Source organism: Euwallacea fornicatus, unplaced genomic scaffold (genome assembly GCF_040115645.1).
Source record: "Euwallacea fornicatus isolate EFF26 unplaced genomic scaffold, ASM4011564v1 scaffold_45, whole genome shotgun sequence".
NCBI classification, from domain to species: domain Eukaryota; kingdom Metazoa; phylum Arthropoda; class Insecta; order Coleoptera; family Curculionidae; genus Euwallacea; species Euwallacea fornicatus.
In genome coordinates, this window is record NW_027096013.1 from 85581 (window position 1) to 102696 (window position 17116).

Below are 17116 nucleotides of genomic sequence, written 5' to 3' on the forward strand. Positions count from 1 at the left end.
AAGTCACGAAAGATGTATGTTTGAGCACATAAATTACTCGTTTTCTAGAAAACTTACCAAGATACAATGAAGCCTTACTGGTCATGTTAAAGAGCTCATCAAGGTGATTCTGTGGTCAAATTTTGAAGGTATTTGGAACTTATTTGCCGAAGTTACGTACGTTCAAAGCTTGAAAAGTCACGAAAGATGTGTGTTTGAGCACATAAATTACTCCTTTTCTATAAAACTTACCAAGATACAATGAAGCCTTACAAGTCATGTTAAAGAGCTCATCAAGGTGATTCTGTGGTCAAATTTTGAAGGTATTTGGAACTTATTTGCCGAAGTTACGTAGGTTCAAAGCTTGAAAAGTCACGAAAGATGTGTGTTTGAGCACATAAATTACTCGTTTTCTAGAAAACTTACCAAGATACAATGAAGCCTTACTGGTCATGTTAAAGAGCTCATCAAGGTGATTCTGTGGTCAAATTTTGAAGGTATTTGGAACTTATTTGCCGAAGTTACGTACGTTCAAAGCTTGAAAAGTCACGAAAGATGTGTGTTTGAGCACATAAATTACTCCTTTTCTAGAAAACTTACCAAGATACAATGAATCCTTACTGGTCATGTTAAAGAGCTCTTCGAGTTTATTATGTGGTCAAATTTTGAAGGTATTTGGAACTCCTTTGCCGAAGTTACGGAGGTTCAAAACTTGAAAAGTCACGAAAGATGTGTGTTTGAGCACATAAATTACTCGTTTGATAGAAAACTCACAAAGACAGAATGAAGCCTTAACGGTCATTTTAAAGAGCTCGTCGAGGTGATTCATTGATCAATTTTTGAAGGTGTTTGGAGCTCATTTGCCGAAGTTACGGAGGTTAAAATCTTGAAAAGTCACGAAAGATTTGTGTTTGAGCACATAAATTACTCGTTTTCTAGAAAACTCACAAAGACAGAATGAAGCCTTATGAGTCATGATGAAGAGCTCGTCGAGGTGATTCTATGATCAATTTTTGAAGGTATTTGGAGCTCATTTACCGAAGTTGCGGAGGTTCAAATCTTGAAAAGTCAGGAAAGATGTGTGTTTGAGCACATAAATTACTCGTTTTCTAGAAAACTCACAAAGACACAATGAAGCCTTATTAGTCATGATGAAGAGCTCAACGAGGTGATTCTGTGGTCAAATTATGAAGGTATTTCGAACTCATTTGCCGAAGTTACGGAGGTTCAAATCTTGAAAAGTCACGAAAGATGTGTGTTTGAGCACATAAATTACTCGTTTTCTAGAAAACTCACAAAGACAGAATGAAGCCTTATGAGTCATGATGAAGAGCTCAACGAGGTGATTCTATGATCAATTTTGAAGGTATTTGGAGCTCATTTGCCGAAGTTACCGATGTTCAAATCTTGAAACGTCAAGAAAGATGTGTGTTAGAGCACATAAATTACTCGTTTTCTCGAAGACTCACCAAGACAGAATGAAGCCTTACCGGTCATGTTAAAGAGCTCATCAAGGTGATTCTGTGGTCAAAGTTTGAAGGTATTTGGAACTAATTTGCCGAAGTTACGGAGGTTCAAATCTTGAAAAGTCACGAAAAATGTGTGTTTGAGCACATAAATTACTCCTTTTCTATAAAACTTACCAAGATACAATGAAGCCTTACAAGTCATGTTAAAGAGCTCATCAAGGTGATTCTGTGGTCAAATTTTGAAGGTATTTGGAACTTATTTGCCGAAGTTACGTAGGTTCAAAGCTTGAAAAGTCACGAAAGATGTGTGTTTGAGCACATAAATTACTCGTTTTCTAGAAAACTTACCAAGATACAATGAAGCCTTACTGGTCATGTTAAAGAGCTCATCAAGGTGATTCTGTGGTCAAATTTTGAAGGTATTTGGAACTTATTTGCCGAAGTTACGTACGTTCAAAGCTTGAAAAGTCACGAAAGATGTGTGTTTGAGCACATAAATTACTCGTTTGCTAGAAAACTCACAAAGACAGAATGAAGCCTTAACGGTCATTTTAAAGAGCTCGTCGAGGTGATTCATTGATCAATTTTTGAAGGTGTTTGGAGCTCATTTGCCGAAGTTACGGAGGTTAAAATCTTGAAAAGTCACGAAAGATTTGTGTTTGAGCACATAAATTACTCGTTTTCTAGAAAACTCACAAAGACAGAATGAAGCCTTATGAGTCATGATGAAGAGCTCGTCGAGGTGATTCTATGATCAATTTTTGAAGGTATTTGGAGCTCATTTACCGAAGTTGCGGAGGTTCAAATCTTGAAAAGTCACGAAAGATGTGTGTTTGAGCACATAAATTACTCGTTTTCTAGAAAACTCACAAAGACACAATGAAGCCTTATTAGTCATGATGAAGAGCTCAACGAGGTGATTCTGTGGTCAAATTATGAAGGTATTTCGAACTCATTTGCCGAAGTTACGGAGGTTCAAATCTTGAAAAGTCACGAAAGATGTGTGTTTGAGCACATAAATTACTCGTTTTCTAGAAAACTCACAAAGACAGAATGAAGCCTTATGAGTCATGATGAAGAGCTCAACGAGGTGATTCTATGATCAATTTTGAAGGTATTTGGAGCTCATTTGCCGAAGTTACCGATGTTCAAATCTTGAAACGTCAAGAAAGATGTGTGTTAGAGCACATAAATTACTCGTTTTCTCGAAGACTCACCAAGACAGAATGAAGCCTTACCGGTCATGTTAAAGAGCTCATCAAGGTGATTCTGTGGTCAAAGTTTGAAGGTATTTGGAACTAATTTGCCGAAGTTACGGAGGTTCAAATCTTGAAAAGTCACGAAAAATGTGTGTTTGAGCACATAAATTACTCCTTTTCTATAAAACTTACCAAGATACAATGAAGCCTTACAAGTCATGTTAAAGAGCTCATCAAGGTGATTCTGTGGTCAAATTTTGAAGGTATTTGGAACTTATTTGCCGAAGTTACGTAGGTTCAAAGCTTGAAAAGTCACGAAAGATGTGTGTTTGAGCACATAAATTACTCGTTTTCTAGAAAACTTACCAAGATACAATGAAGCCTTACTGGTCATGTTAAAGAGCTCATCAAGGTGATTCTGTGGTCAAATTTTGAAGGTATTTGGAACTTATTTGCCGAAGTTACGTACGTTCAAAGCTTGAAAAGTCACGAAAGATGTGTGTTTGAGCACATAAATTACTCGTTTGCTAGAAAACTCACAAAGACAGAATGAAGCCTTAACGGTCATTTTAAAGAGCTCGTCGAGGTGATTCATTGATCAATTTTTGAAGGTGTTTGGAGCTCATTTGCCGAAGTTACGGAGGTTAAAATCTTGAAAAGTCACGAAAGATGTGTGTTTGAGCACATAAATTACTCGTTTTCTAGAAAACTCACAAAGACAGAATGAAGCCTTATGAGTCATGATGAAGAGCTCAACGAGGTGATTCTATGATCAATTTTGAAGGTATTTGGAGCTCATTTGCCGAAGTTACCGATGTTCAAATCTTGAAACGTCAAGAAAGATGTGTGTTAGAGCACATAAATTACTCGTTTTCTCGAAGACTCACCAAGACAGAATGAAGCCTTACCGGTCATGTTAAAGAGCTCATCAAGGTGATTCTGTGGTCAAAGTTTGAAGGTATTTGGAACTAATTTGCCGAAGTTACGGAGGTTCAAATCTTGAAAAGTCACGAAAAATGTGTGTTTGAGCACATAAATTACTCCTTTTCTATAAAACTTACCAAGATACAATGAAGCCTTACAAGTCATGTTAAAGAGCTCATCAAGGTGATTCTGTGGTCAAATTTTGAAGGTATTTGGAACTTATTTGCCGAAGTTACGTAGGTTCAAAGCTTGAAAAGTCACGAAAGATGTGTGTTTGAGCACATAAATTACTCGTTTTCTAGAAAACTTACCAAGATACAATGAAGCCTTACTGGTCATGTTAAAGAGCTCATCAAGGTGATTCTGTGGTCAAATTTTGAAGGTATTTGGAACTTATTTGCCGAAGTTACGTACGTTCAAAGCTTGAAAAGTCACGAAAGATGTGTGTTTGAGCACATAAATTACTCGTTTGCTAGAAAACTCACAAAGACAGAATGAAGCCTTAACGGTCATTTTAAAGAGCTCGTCGAGGTGATTCATTGATCAATTTTTGAAGGTGTTTGGAGCTCATTTGCCGAAGTTACGGAGGTTAAAATCTTGAAAAGTCACGAAAGATGTGTGTTTGAGCACATAAATTACTCGTTTTCTAGAAAACTCACAAAGACAGAATGAAGCCTTATGAGTCATGATAAAGAGCTCGTCGAGGTGATTCATTGATCAATTTTTGAAGGTGTTTGGAGCTCATTTGCCGAAGTTACGGAGGTTAAAATCTTGAAAAGTCACGAAAGATGTGTGTTTGAGCACATAAATTACTCGTTTTCTAGAAAACTCACAAAGACAGAATGAAGCCTTATAAGTCATGATGAAGAGCTTAACGAGGTGATTCTGTGGTCAAATTATGAAGGTATTTCGAACTCATTTGCCGAAGTTACGGAGGTTCAAATCTTGAAAAGTCACGAAAGATGTGTGTTTGAGCACATAAATTACTCGTTTTCTAGAAAACTCATAAAGACAGAATGAAGCCTTATGAGTCATGATGAAGAGCTCAACGAGGTGATTCTATGATCAATTTTTGAAGGTATTTGGAGCTCATTTGCCGAAGTTACCGATGTTCAAATCTTGAAACGTCAAGAAAGATGTGTGTTAGAGCACATAAATTACTCGTTTTCTCGAAAACTCACCAAGACAGAATGAAGCCTTACCGGTCATTTTAAAGAGCTCGTCGAGGTGATTCTTTGATCAATTTTTGAAGGTAGTTGGAGCTCATTTGCCGAAGTTACGGAGGTTCAAATCTTGAAAAGTCACGAAAGATGTGTGTTTGAGCACATAAATTACTCGTTTTCTAGAAAACTCACAAAGACAGAATGAAGCCTTATGAGTCATGATGAAGAGCTCAACGAGGTGATTCTATGATCAATTTTTGAAGGTATTTGGAGCTCATTTGCCGAAGTTACCGATGTTCAAATCTTGAAACGTCAAGAAAGATGTGTGTTAGAGCACATAAATTACTCGTTTTCTAGAAAACTCATAAAGACAGAATGAAGCCTTATGAGTCATGATGAAGAGCTCAACGAGGTGATTCTGTGGTCAAATTATGAAGGTATTTCGAACTCATTTGCCGAAGTTACGGAGGTTCAAATCTTGAAAAGTCACGAAAGATGTGTGTTTGAGCACATAAATTACTCGTTTTCTAGAAAACTCATAAAGACAGAATGAAGCCTTATGAGTCATGATGAAGAGCTTAACGAGGTGATTCTGTGGTCAAATTTTGAAGGTAGTTGGAGCTCATTTGCCGAAGTTACGGAGGTTCAAATCTTGAAAAGTCACGAAAGATGTGTGTTTGAGCACATAAATTACTCGTTTTCTAGAAAACTCGCAAAGACAGAATGAAGCCTTATGAGTCATGATGAAGAGCTCAACGAGGTGATTCTATGATCAATTTTTGAAGGTATTTGGAGCTCATTTGCCGAAGTTACGGAGGTTCAAATCTTGAAAAGTCACGAAAAATGTGTGTTTGAGCACATAAATTACTCGTTTTCTAGAAAACTTACCAAGATACAATGAAGCCTTACTGGTCATGTTAAAGAGCTCATCAAGGTGATTCTGTGGTCAAATTTTGAAGGTATTTCGAACTCATTTGCCGAAGTTACGGAGGTTCAAATCTTGAAAAGTCACGAAAGATGTGTGTTTGAGCACATAAATTACTCGTTTTCTAGAAAACTCACAAAGACAGAATGAAGCCTTATGAGTCATGATGAAGAGCTCAACGAGGTGATTCTATGATCAATTTTTGAAGGTATTAGGAGCTCATTTGCCGAAGTTACCGATGTTCAAATCTTGAAACGTCAAGAAAGATTTGTGTTAGAGCACATAAATTACTCGTTTTCTCGAAAACTCACCAAGACAGAATGAAGCCTTACCGGTCATGTTAAAGAGCTCATCAAGGTGATTCTGTGGTCAAAGTTTGAAGGTATTTGGAACTAATTTGCCGAAGTTACGGAGGTTCAAATCTTGAAAAGTCACGAAAGATGTATGTTTGAGCACATAAATTACTCGTTTTCTAGAAAACTTACCAAGATACAATGAAGCCTTACTGGTCATGTTAAAGAGCTCATCAAGGTGATTCTGTGGTCAAATTTTGAAGGTATTTGGAACTTATTTGCCGAAGTTACGGAGGTTCAAATCTTGAAAAGTCACGAAAGATGTGTGTTTGAGCACATAAATTACTCCTTTTCTATAAAACTTACCAAGATACAATGAAGCCTTACAAGTCATGTTAAAGAGCTCATCAAGGTGATTCTGTGGTCAAATTTTGAAGGTATTTGGAACTTATTTGCCGAAGTTACGTAGGTTCAAAGCTTGAAAAGTCACGAAAGATGTGTGTTTGAGCACATATATTACTCGTTTTCTAGAAAACTTACCAAGATACAATGAAGCCTTACTGGTCATGTTAAAGAGCTCATCAAGGTGATTCTGTGGTCAAATTTTGAAGGTATTTGGAACTTATTTGCCGAAGTTACGTACGTTCAAAGCTTGAAAAGTCACGAAAGATGTGTGTTTGAGCACATAAATTACTCGTTTGCTAGAAAACTCACAAAGACAGAATGAAGCCTTAACGGTCATTTTAAAGAGCTCGTCGAGGTGATTCATTGATCAATTTTTGAAGGTGTTTGGAGCTCATTTGCCGAAGTTACGGAGGTTAAAATCTTGAAAAGTCACGAAAGATGTGTGTTTGAGCACATAAATTACTCGTTTTCTAGAAAACTCACAAAGACAGAATGAAGCCTTATGAGTCATGATAAAGAGCTCGTCGAGGTGATTCATTGATCAATTTTTGAAGGTGTTTGGAGCTCATTTGCCGAAGTTACGGAGGTTAAAATCTTGAAAAGTCACGAAAGATGTGTGTTTGAGCACATAAATTACTCGTTTTCTAGAAAACTCACAAAGACAGAATGAAGCCTTATAAGTCATGATGAAGAGCTTAACGAGGTGATTCTGTGGTCAAATTATGAAGGTATTTCGAACTCATTTGCCGAAGTTACGGAGGTTCAAATCTTGAAAAGTCACGAAAGATGTGTGTTTGAGCACATAAATTACTCGTTTTCTAGAAAACTCATAAAGACAGAATGAAGCCTTATGAGTCATGATGAAGAGCTCAACGAGGTGATTCTATGATCAATTTTTGAAGGTATTTGGAGCTCATTTGCCGAAGTTACCGATGTTCAAATCTTGAAACGTCAAGAAAGATGTGTGTTAGAGCACATAAATTACTCGTTTTCTCGAAAACTCACCAAGACAGAATGAAGCCTTACCGGTCATTTTAAAGAGCTCGTCGAGGTGATTCTTTGATCAATTTTTGAAGGTAGTTGGAGCTCATTTGCCGAAGTTACGGAGGTTCAAATCTTGAAAAGTCACGAAAGATGTGTGTTTGAGCACATAAATTACTCGTTTTCTAGAAAACTCACAAAGACAGAATGAAGCCTTATGAGTCATGATGAAGAGCTCAACGAGGTGATTCTATGATCAATTTTTGAAGGTATTTGGAGCTCATTTGCCGAAGTTACCGATGTTCAAATCTTGAAACGTCAAGAAAGATGTGTGTTAGAGCACATAAATTACTCGTTTTCTAGAAAACTCATAAAGACAGAATGAAGCCTTATGAGTCATGATGAAGAGCTCAACGAGGTGATTCTGTGGTCAAATTATGAAGGTATTTCGAACTCATTTGCCGAAGTTACGGAGGTTCAAATCTTGAAAAGTCACGAAAGATGTGTGTTTGAGCACATAAATTACTCGTTTTCTAGAAAACTCATAAAGACAGAATGAAGCCTTATGAGTCATGATGAAGAGCTTAACGAGGTGATTCTGTGGTCAAATTTTGAAGGTAGTTGGAGCTCATTTGCCGAAGTTACGGAGGTTCAAATCTTGAAAAGTCACGAAAGATGTGTGTTTGAGCACATAAATTACTCGTTTTCTAGAAAACTCACAAAGACAGAATGAAGCCTTATGAGTCATGATGAAGAGCTCAACGAGGTGATTCTATGATCAATTTTTGAAGGTATTTGGAGCTCATTTGCCGAAGTTACGGAGGTTCAAATCTTGAAAAGTCACGAAAAATGTGTGTTTGAGCACATAAATTACTCGTTTTCTAGAAAACTTACCAAGATACAATGAAGCCTTACTGGTCATGTTAAAGAGCTCATCAAGGTGATTCTGTGGTCAAATTTTGAAGGTATTTCGAACTCATTTGCCGAAGTTACGGAGGTTCAAATCTTGAAAAGTCACGAAAGATGTGTGTTTGAGCACATAAATTACTCGTTTTCTAGAAAACTCACAAAGACAGAATGAAGCCTTATGAGTCATGATGAAGAGCTCAACGAGGTGATTCTATGATCAATTTTTGAAGGTATTAGGAGCTCATTTGCCGAAGTTACCGATGTTCAAATCTTGAAACGTCAAGAAAGATTTGTGTTAGAGCACATAAATTACTCGTTTTCTCGAAAACTCACCAAGACAGAATGAAGCCTTACCGGTCATGTTAAAGAGCTCATCAAGGTGATTCTGTGGTCAAAGTTTGAAGGTATTTGGAACTAATTTGCCGAAGTTACGGAGGTTCAAATCTTGAAAAGTCACGAAAGATGTATGTTTGAGCACATAAATTACTCGTTTTCTAGAAAACTTACCAAGATACAATGAAGCCTTACTGGTCATGTTAAAGAGCTCATCAAGGTGATTCTGTGGTCAAATTTTGAAGGTATTTGGAACTTATTTGCCGAAGTTACGGAGGTTCAAATCTTGAAAAGTCACGAAAGATGTGTGTTTGAGCACATAAATTACTCCTTTTCTATAAAACTTACCAAGATACAATGAAGCCTTACAAGTCATGTTAAAGAGCTCATCAAGGTGATTCTGTGGTCAAATTTTGAAGGTATTTGGAACTTATTTGCCGAAGTTACGTAGGTTCAAAGCTTGAAAAGTCACGAAAGATGTGTGTTTGAGCACATATATTACTCGTTTTCTAGAAAACTTACCAAGATACAATGAAGCCTTACTGGTCATGTTAAAGAGCTCATCAAGGTGATTCTGTGGTCAAATTTTGAAGGTATTTGGAACTTATTTGCCGAAGTTACGTACGTTCAAAGCTTGAAAAGTCACGAAAGATGTGTGTTTGAGCACATAAATTACTCCTTTTCTAGAAAACTTACCAAGATACAATGAATCCTTACTGGTCATGTTAAAGAGCTCTTCGAGTTTATTATGTGGTCAAATTTTGAAGGTATTTGGAACTCCTTTGCCGAAGTTACGGAGGTTCAAAACTTGAAAAGTCACGAAAGATGTGTGTTTGAGCACATAAATTACTCGTTTGCTAGAAAACTCACAAAGACAGAATGAAGCCTTAACGGTCATTTTAAAGAGCTCGTCGAGGTGATTCATTGATCAATTTTTGAAGGTGTTTGGAGCTCATTTGCCGAAGTTACGGAGGTTAAAATCTTGAAAAGTCACGAAAGATTTGTGTTTGAGCACATAAATTACTCGTTTTCTAGAAAACTCACAAAGACAGAATGAAGCCTTATGAGTCATGATGAAGAGCTCGTCGAGGTGATTCTATGATCAATTTTTGAAGGTATTTGGAGCTCATTTACCGAAGTTGCGGAGGTTCAAATCTTGAAAAGTCACGAAAGATGTGTGTTTGAGCACATAAATTACTCGTTTTCTAGAAAACTCACAAAGACACAATGAAGCCTTATTAGTCATGATGAAGAGCTCAACGAGGTGATTCTGTGGTCAAAGTATGAAGGTATTTCGAACTCATTTGCCGAAGTTACGGAGGTTCAAATCTTGAAAAGTCACGAAAGATGTGTGTTTGAGCACATAAATTACTCGTTTTCTAGAAAACTCATAAAGACAGAATGAAGCCTTATGAGTCATGATGAAGAGCTCAACGAGGTGATTCTGTGGTCAAATTTTGAAGGTAGTTGGAGCTCATTTGCCGAAGTTACGGAGGTTCAAATCTTGAAAAGTCACGAAAGATGTGTGTTTGAGCACATAAATTACTCGTTTTCTAGAAAACTCACAAAGACAGAATGAAGCCTTATGAGTCATGATGAAGAGCTCAACGAGGTGATTCTATGATCAATTTTGAAGGTATTTGGAGCTCATTTGCCGAAGTTACCGATGTTCAAATCTTGAAACGTCAAGAAAGATGTGTGTTAGAGCACATAAATTACTCGTTTTCTCGAAGACTCACCAAGACAGAATGAAGCCTTACCGGTCATGTTAAAGAGCTCATCAAGGTGATTCTGTGGTCAAATTTTGAAGGTATTTGGAACTTATTTGCCGAAGTTACGTAGGTTCAAAGCTTGAAAAGTCACGAAAGATGTGTGTTTGAGCACATAAATTACTCGTTTTCTAGAAAACTTACCAAGATACAATGAAGCCTTACTGGTCATGTTAAAGAGCTCATCAAGGTGATTCTGTGGTCAAATTTTGAAGGTATTTGGAACTTATTTGCCGAAGTTACGTACGTTCAAAGCGTGAAAAGTCACGAAAGATGTGTGTTTGAGCACATAAATTACTCGTTTGCTAGAAAACTCACAAAGACAGAATGAAGCCTTAACGGTCATTTTAAAGAGCTCGTCGAGGTGATTCATTGATCAATTTTTGAAGGTGTTTGGAGCTCATTTGCCGAAGTTACGGAGGTTAAAATCTTGAAAAGTCACGAAAGATGTGTGTTTGAGCACATAAATTACTCGTTTTCTAGAAAACTCACAAAGACAGAATGAAGCCTTATGAGTCATGATAAAGAGCTCGTCGAGGTGATTCTATGATCAATTTTTGAAGGTATTTGGAGCTCATTTACCGAAGTTGCGGAGGTTCAAATCTTGAAAAGTCACGAAAGATGTGTGTTTGAGCACATAAATTACTCGTTTTCTAGAAAACTCACAAAGACACAATGAAGCCTTATTAGTCATGATGAAGAGCTCAACGAGGTGATTCTGTGGTCAAATTATGAAGGTATTTCGAACTCATTTGCCGAAGTTACGGAGGTTCAAATCTTGAAAAGTCACGAAAGATGTGTGTTTGAGCACATAAATTACTCGTTTTCTAGAAAACTCATAAAGACAGAATGAAGCCTTATGAGTCATGATGAAGAGCTCAACGAGGTGATTCTGTGGTCAAATTTTGAAGGTGGTTGGAGCTCATTTGCCGAAGTTACGGAGGTTCAAATCTTGAAAAGTCACGAAAGATGTGTGTTTGAGCACATAAATTACTCGTTTTCTAGAAAACTCACAAAGACAGAATGAAGCCTTATGAGTCATGATGAAGAGCTCAACGAGGTGATTCTATGATCAATTTTTGAAGGTATTAGGAGCTCATTTGCCGAAGTTACCGATGTTCAAATCTTGAAACGTCAAGAAAGATGTGTGTTAGAGCACATAAATTACTCGTTTTCTCGAAAACTCACCAAGACAGAATGAAGCCTTACCGGTCATGTTAAAGAGCTCATCAAGGTGATTCTGTGGTCAAAGTTTGAAGGTATTTGGAACTAATTTGCCGAAGTTACGGAGGTTCAAATCTTGAAAAGTCACGAAAGATGTATGTTTGAGCACATAAATTACTCGTTTTCTAGAAAACTTACCAAGATACAATGAAGCCTTACTGGTCATGTTAAAGAGCTCTTCGAGTTTATTATGTGGTCAAATTTTGAAGGTATTTGGAACTCATTTGCCGAAGTTACGGAGGTTCAAAACTTGAAAAGTCACGAAAGATGTGTGTTTGAGCACATAAATTACTCGTTTGCTAGAAAACTCACAAAGACAGAATGAAGCCTTAACGGTCATTTTAAAGAGCTCGTCGAGGTGATTCATTGTTCAATTTTTGAAGGTGTTTGGAGCTCATTTGCCGAAGTTACGGAGGTTAAAATCTTGAAAAGTCACGAAAGATGTGTGTTTGAGCACATAAATTACTCGTTTTCTAGAAAACTCACAAAGACAGAATGAAGCCTTATTAGTCATGATGAAGAGCTCAACGAGGTGATTCTGTGGTCAAATTATGAAGGTATTTCGAACTCATTTGCCGAAGTTACGGAGGTTCAAATCTTGAAAAGTCACGAAAGATGTGTGTTTGAGCACATAAATTACTCGTTTTCTAGAAAACTCATAAAGACAGAATGAAGCCTTATGAGTCATGATGAAGAGCTCAACGAGGTGATTCTATGATCAATTTTTGAAGGTATTTGGAGCTCATTTGCCGAAGTTACCGATGTTCAAATCTTGAAACGTCAAGAAAGATGTGTGTTAGAGCACATAAATTACTCGTTTTCTCGAAAACTCACCAAGACAGAATGAAGCCTTACCGGTCATGTTAAAGAGCTCATCAAGGTGATTCTTTGATCAATTTTTGAAGGTAGTTGGAGCTCATTTGCCGAAGTTACGGAGGTTCAAATCTTGAAAAGTCACGAAAGATGTGTGTTTGAGCACATAAATTACTCGTTTTCTAGAAAACTCACAAAGACAGAATGAAGCCTTTTGAGTCATGATGAAGAGCTCAACGAGGTGATTCTGTGGTCAAATTTTGAAGGTATTTGGAGCTCATTTGCCGAAGTTACGGAGGTTCAAATCTTGAAAAGTCACTAAAGATGTGTGTTTGAGCACATAAATTACTGGTTTTCTAGAAAACTCACAAAGACAGAATGAAGCCTTATGAATCATGACGAAGAGCTCAACGAGGTGATTCTGTGGTCAAATTTTGAAGGTATTTGGAACTAATTTGCCGAAGTTACGGAGGTTCAAATTTTGAAAAGTCACGAAAAATGTGTGTTTGAGCACATAAATTACTCGTTTTCTAGAAAACACACCAAGACAGAATGAAGCCTTACAGGTCATTTTAAAGAGCTCGTAGAGGTGATTCTGTGATCAATTTTTGAAGGTATTTGGAGCTCATTTGCCGAAGTTGCGGAGGTTCAAACCTTGAAAAGTCACGAAAGATGTGTGTTTGAGCACATAAATTACTCGTTTTCTAGAAAACTCACAAAGACAGAATGAAGCCTTATGAGTCATGATGAAGAGCTCAACGAGGTGATTCTGTGGTCAAATTTTGAAGGTATTTGGAGCTCATTTGCCGAAGTTACGGAGGTTCAAATCTTGAAAAGTCACTAAAGATGTGTGTTTGAGCACATAAATTACTGGTTTTCTAGAAAACTCACAAAGACAGAATGAAACCTTACCGGTCATTTTAAAGAGCTCGTCGAGGTGATTCTATGATCAATTTTTGAAGGTATTTGGAGCTCATTTGCCGAAGTTACGGAGGTTCAAATCTTGCAAAGTCACGAAAGATGTGTGTTTGAGCACATAAATTACTCGTTTTCTAGAAAACTCACAAAGACAGAATGAAGCCTTAACGGTCATTTTAAAGAGCTCGTCGAGGTGATTCATTGATCAATTTTTGAAGGTGTTTGGAGCTCATTTGCCGAAGTTACGGAGGTTAAAATCTTGAAAAGTCACGAAAGATGTGTGTTTGAGCACATAAATTACTCGTTTTCTAGAAAACTCACAAAGACAGAATGAAGCCTTATGAGTCATGATGAAGAGCTCAACGAGGTGATTCTGTGGTCAAATTTTGAAGGTATTTGGAGCTCATTTGCCGAAGTTACGTAGGTTCAAAGCTTGAAAAGTCACGAAAGATGTGTGTTTGAGCACATAAATTACTGGTTTTCTAGAAAACTCACAAAGACAGAATGAAGCCTTATGAGTCATGATGAAGAGCTCAACGAGGTGATTCTGTGGTCAATTTTTGAAGGTATTTGGAGCTCATTTGCCGAAGTTACCGATGTTCAAATCTTGAAACGTCCAGAAAGATGTGTGTTAGAGCACATAAATTACTCGTTTTCTCGAAAACTCACCAAGACAGAATGAAGCCTTACCGGTCATGTTAAAGAGCTCATCAAGGTGATTCTGTGGTCAAATTTTGAAGGTATTTGGAACTCATTTGCCGAAGTTACGGAGGTTCAAAACTTGAAAAGTCACGAAAGATGTGTGTTTGAGCACATAAATTACTGGTTTTCTAGAAAACTCACAAAGACAGAATGAAGCCTTATGAATCATGACGAAGAGCTCAACGAGGTGATTCTGTGGTCAAATTTTGAAGGTATTTGGAACTAATTTGCCGAAGTTACGGAGGTTCAAATTTTGAAAAGTCACGAAAAATGTGTGTTTGAGCACATAAATTACTCGTTTTCTAGAAAACACACCAAGACAGAATGAAGCCTTACAGGTCATTTTAAAGAGCTCGTAGAGGTGATTCTGTGATCAATTTTTGAAGGTATTTGGAGCTCATTTGCCGAAGTTGCGGAGGTTCAAACCTTGAAAAGTCACGAAAGATGTGTGTTTGAGCACATAAATTACTCGTTTTCTAGAAAACTCACAAAGACAGAATGAAGCCTTATGAGTCATGATGAAGAGCTCAACGAGGTGATTCTGTGGTCAAATTTTGAACGTATTTGGAGCTCATTTGCCGAAGTTACGGAGGTTCAAATCTTGAAAAGTCACTAAAGATGTGTGTTTGAGCACATAAATTACTGGTTTTCTAGAAAACTCACAAAGACAGAATGAAACCTTACCGGTCATTTTAAAGAGCTCGTCGAGGTGATTCTATGATCAATTTTTGAAGGTATTTGGAGCTCATTTGCCGAAGTTACGGAGGTTCAAATCTTGCAAAGTCACGAAAGATGTGTGTTTGAGCACATAAATTACTCGTTTTCTAGAAAACTCACAAAGACAGAATGAAGCCTTAACGGTCATTTTAAAGAGCTCGTCGAGGTGATTCATTGATCAATTTTTGAAGGTGTTTGGAGCTCATTTGCCGAAGTTACGGAGGTTAAAATCTTGAAAAGTCACGAAAGATGTGTGTTTGAGCACATAAATTACTCGTTTTCTAGAAAACTCACAAAGACAGAATGAAGCCTTATGAGTCATGATGAAGAGCTCAACGAGGTGATTCTGTGGTCAAATTTTGAAGGTATTTGGAGCTCATTTGCCGAAGTTACGTAGGTTCAAAGCTTGAAAAGTCACGAAAGATGTGTGTTTGAGCACATAAATTACTCGTTTTCTAGAAAAGACACCAAGACAGAATGAAACCTTACTGGTCATGTTAAAGAGCTCTTCGAGTTTATTATGTGGTCAAATTTTGAAGGTATTTGGAACTCATTTGCCGAAGTTACCGAGGTTCAAAACTTGAAAAGTCACGAAAGATGTGTGTTTGAGCACATAAATTACTCGTTTTCTAGAAAACTCACAAAGACAGAATGAAGCCTTAACGGTCATTTTAAAGAGCTCGTCGAGGTGATTCATTGTTCAATTTTTGAAGGTGTTTGGAGCTCATTTGCCGAAGTTACGGAGGTTAAAATCTTGAAAAGTCACGAAAGATGTGTGTTTGAGCACATAAATTACTCGTTTTCTAGAAAACTCACAAAGACAGAATGAAGCCTTATTAGTCATGATGAAGAGCTCAACGAGGTGATTCTGTGGTCAAATTATGAAGGTATTTCGAACTCATTTGCCGAAGTTACGGAGGTTCAAATCTTGAAAAGTCACGAAAGATGTGTGTTTGAGCACATAAATTACTCGTTTTCTAGAAAACTCATAAAGACAGAATGAAGCCTTATGAGTCATGATGAAGAGCTCAACGAGGTGATTCTATGATCAATTTTTGAAGGTATTTGGAGCTCATTTGCCGAAGTTACCGATGTTCAAATCTTGAAACGTCAAGAAAGATGTGTGTTAGAGCACATAAATTACTCGTTTTCTCGAAAACTCACCAAGACAGAATGAAGCCTTACCGGTCATGTTAAAGAGCTCATCAAGGTGATTCTTTGATCAATTTTTGAAGGTAGTTGGAGCTCATTTGCCGAAGTTACGGAGGTTCAAATCTTGAAAAGTCACGAAAGATGTGTGTTTGAGCACATAAATTACTCGTTTTCTAGAAAACTCACAAAGACAGAATGAAGCCTTTTGAGTCATGATGAAGAGCTCAACGAGGTGATTCTGTGGTCAAATTTTGAAGGTATTTGGAGCTCATTTGCCGAAGTTACGGAGGTTCAAATCTTGAAAAGTCACTAAAGATGTGTGTTTGAGCACATAAATTACTGGTTTTCTAGAAAACTCACAAAGACAGAATGAAGCCTTATGAATCATGACGAAGAGCTCAACGAGGTGATTCTGTGGTCAAATTTTGAAGGTATTTGGAACTAATTTGCCGAAGTTACGGAGGTTCAAATTTTGAAAAGTCACGAAAAATGTGTGTTTGAGCACATAAATTACTCGTTTTCTAGAAAACACACCAAGACAGAATGAAGCCTTACAGGTCATTTTAAAGAGCTCGTAGAGGTGATTCTGTGATCAATTTTTGAAGGTATTTGGAGCTCATTTGCCGAAGTTGCGGAGGTTCAAACCTTGAAAAGTCACGAAAGATGTGTGTTTGAGCACATAAATTACTCGTTTTCTAGAAAACTCACAAAGACAGAATGAAGCCTTATGAGTCATGATGAAGAGCTCAACGAGGTGATTCTGTGGTCAAATTTTGAAGGTATTTGGAGCTCATTTGCCGAAGTTACGGAGGTTCAAATCTTGAAAAGTCACTAAAGATGTGTGTTTGAGCACATAAATTACTGGTTTTCTAGAAAACTCACAAAGACAGAATGAAACCTTACCGGTCATTTTAAAGAGCTCGTCGAGGTGATTCTATGATCAATTTTTGAAGGTATTTGGAGCTCATTTGCCGAAGTTACGGAGGTTCAAATCTTGCAAAGTCACGAAAGATGTGTGTTTGAGCACATAAATTACTCGTTTTCTAGAAAACTCACAAAGACAGAATGAAGCCTTAACGGTCATTTTAAAGAGCTCGTCGAGGTGATTCATTGATCAATTTTTGAAGGTGTTTGGAGCTCATTTGCCGAAGTTACGGAGGTTAAAATCTTGAAAAGTCACGAAAGATGTGTGTTTGAGCACATAAATTACTCGTTTTCTAGAAAACTCACAAAGACAGAAT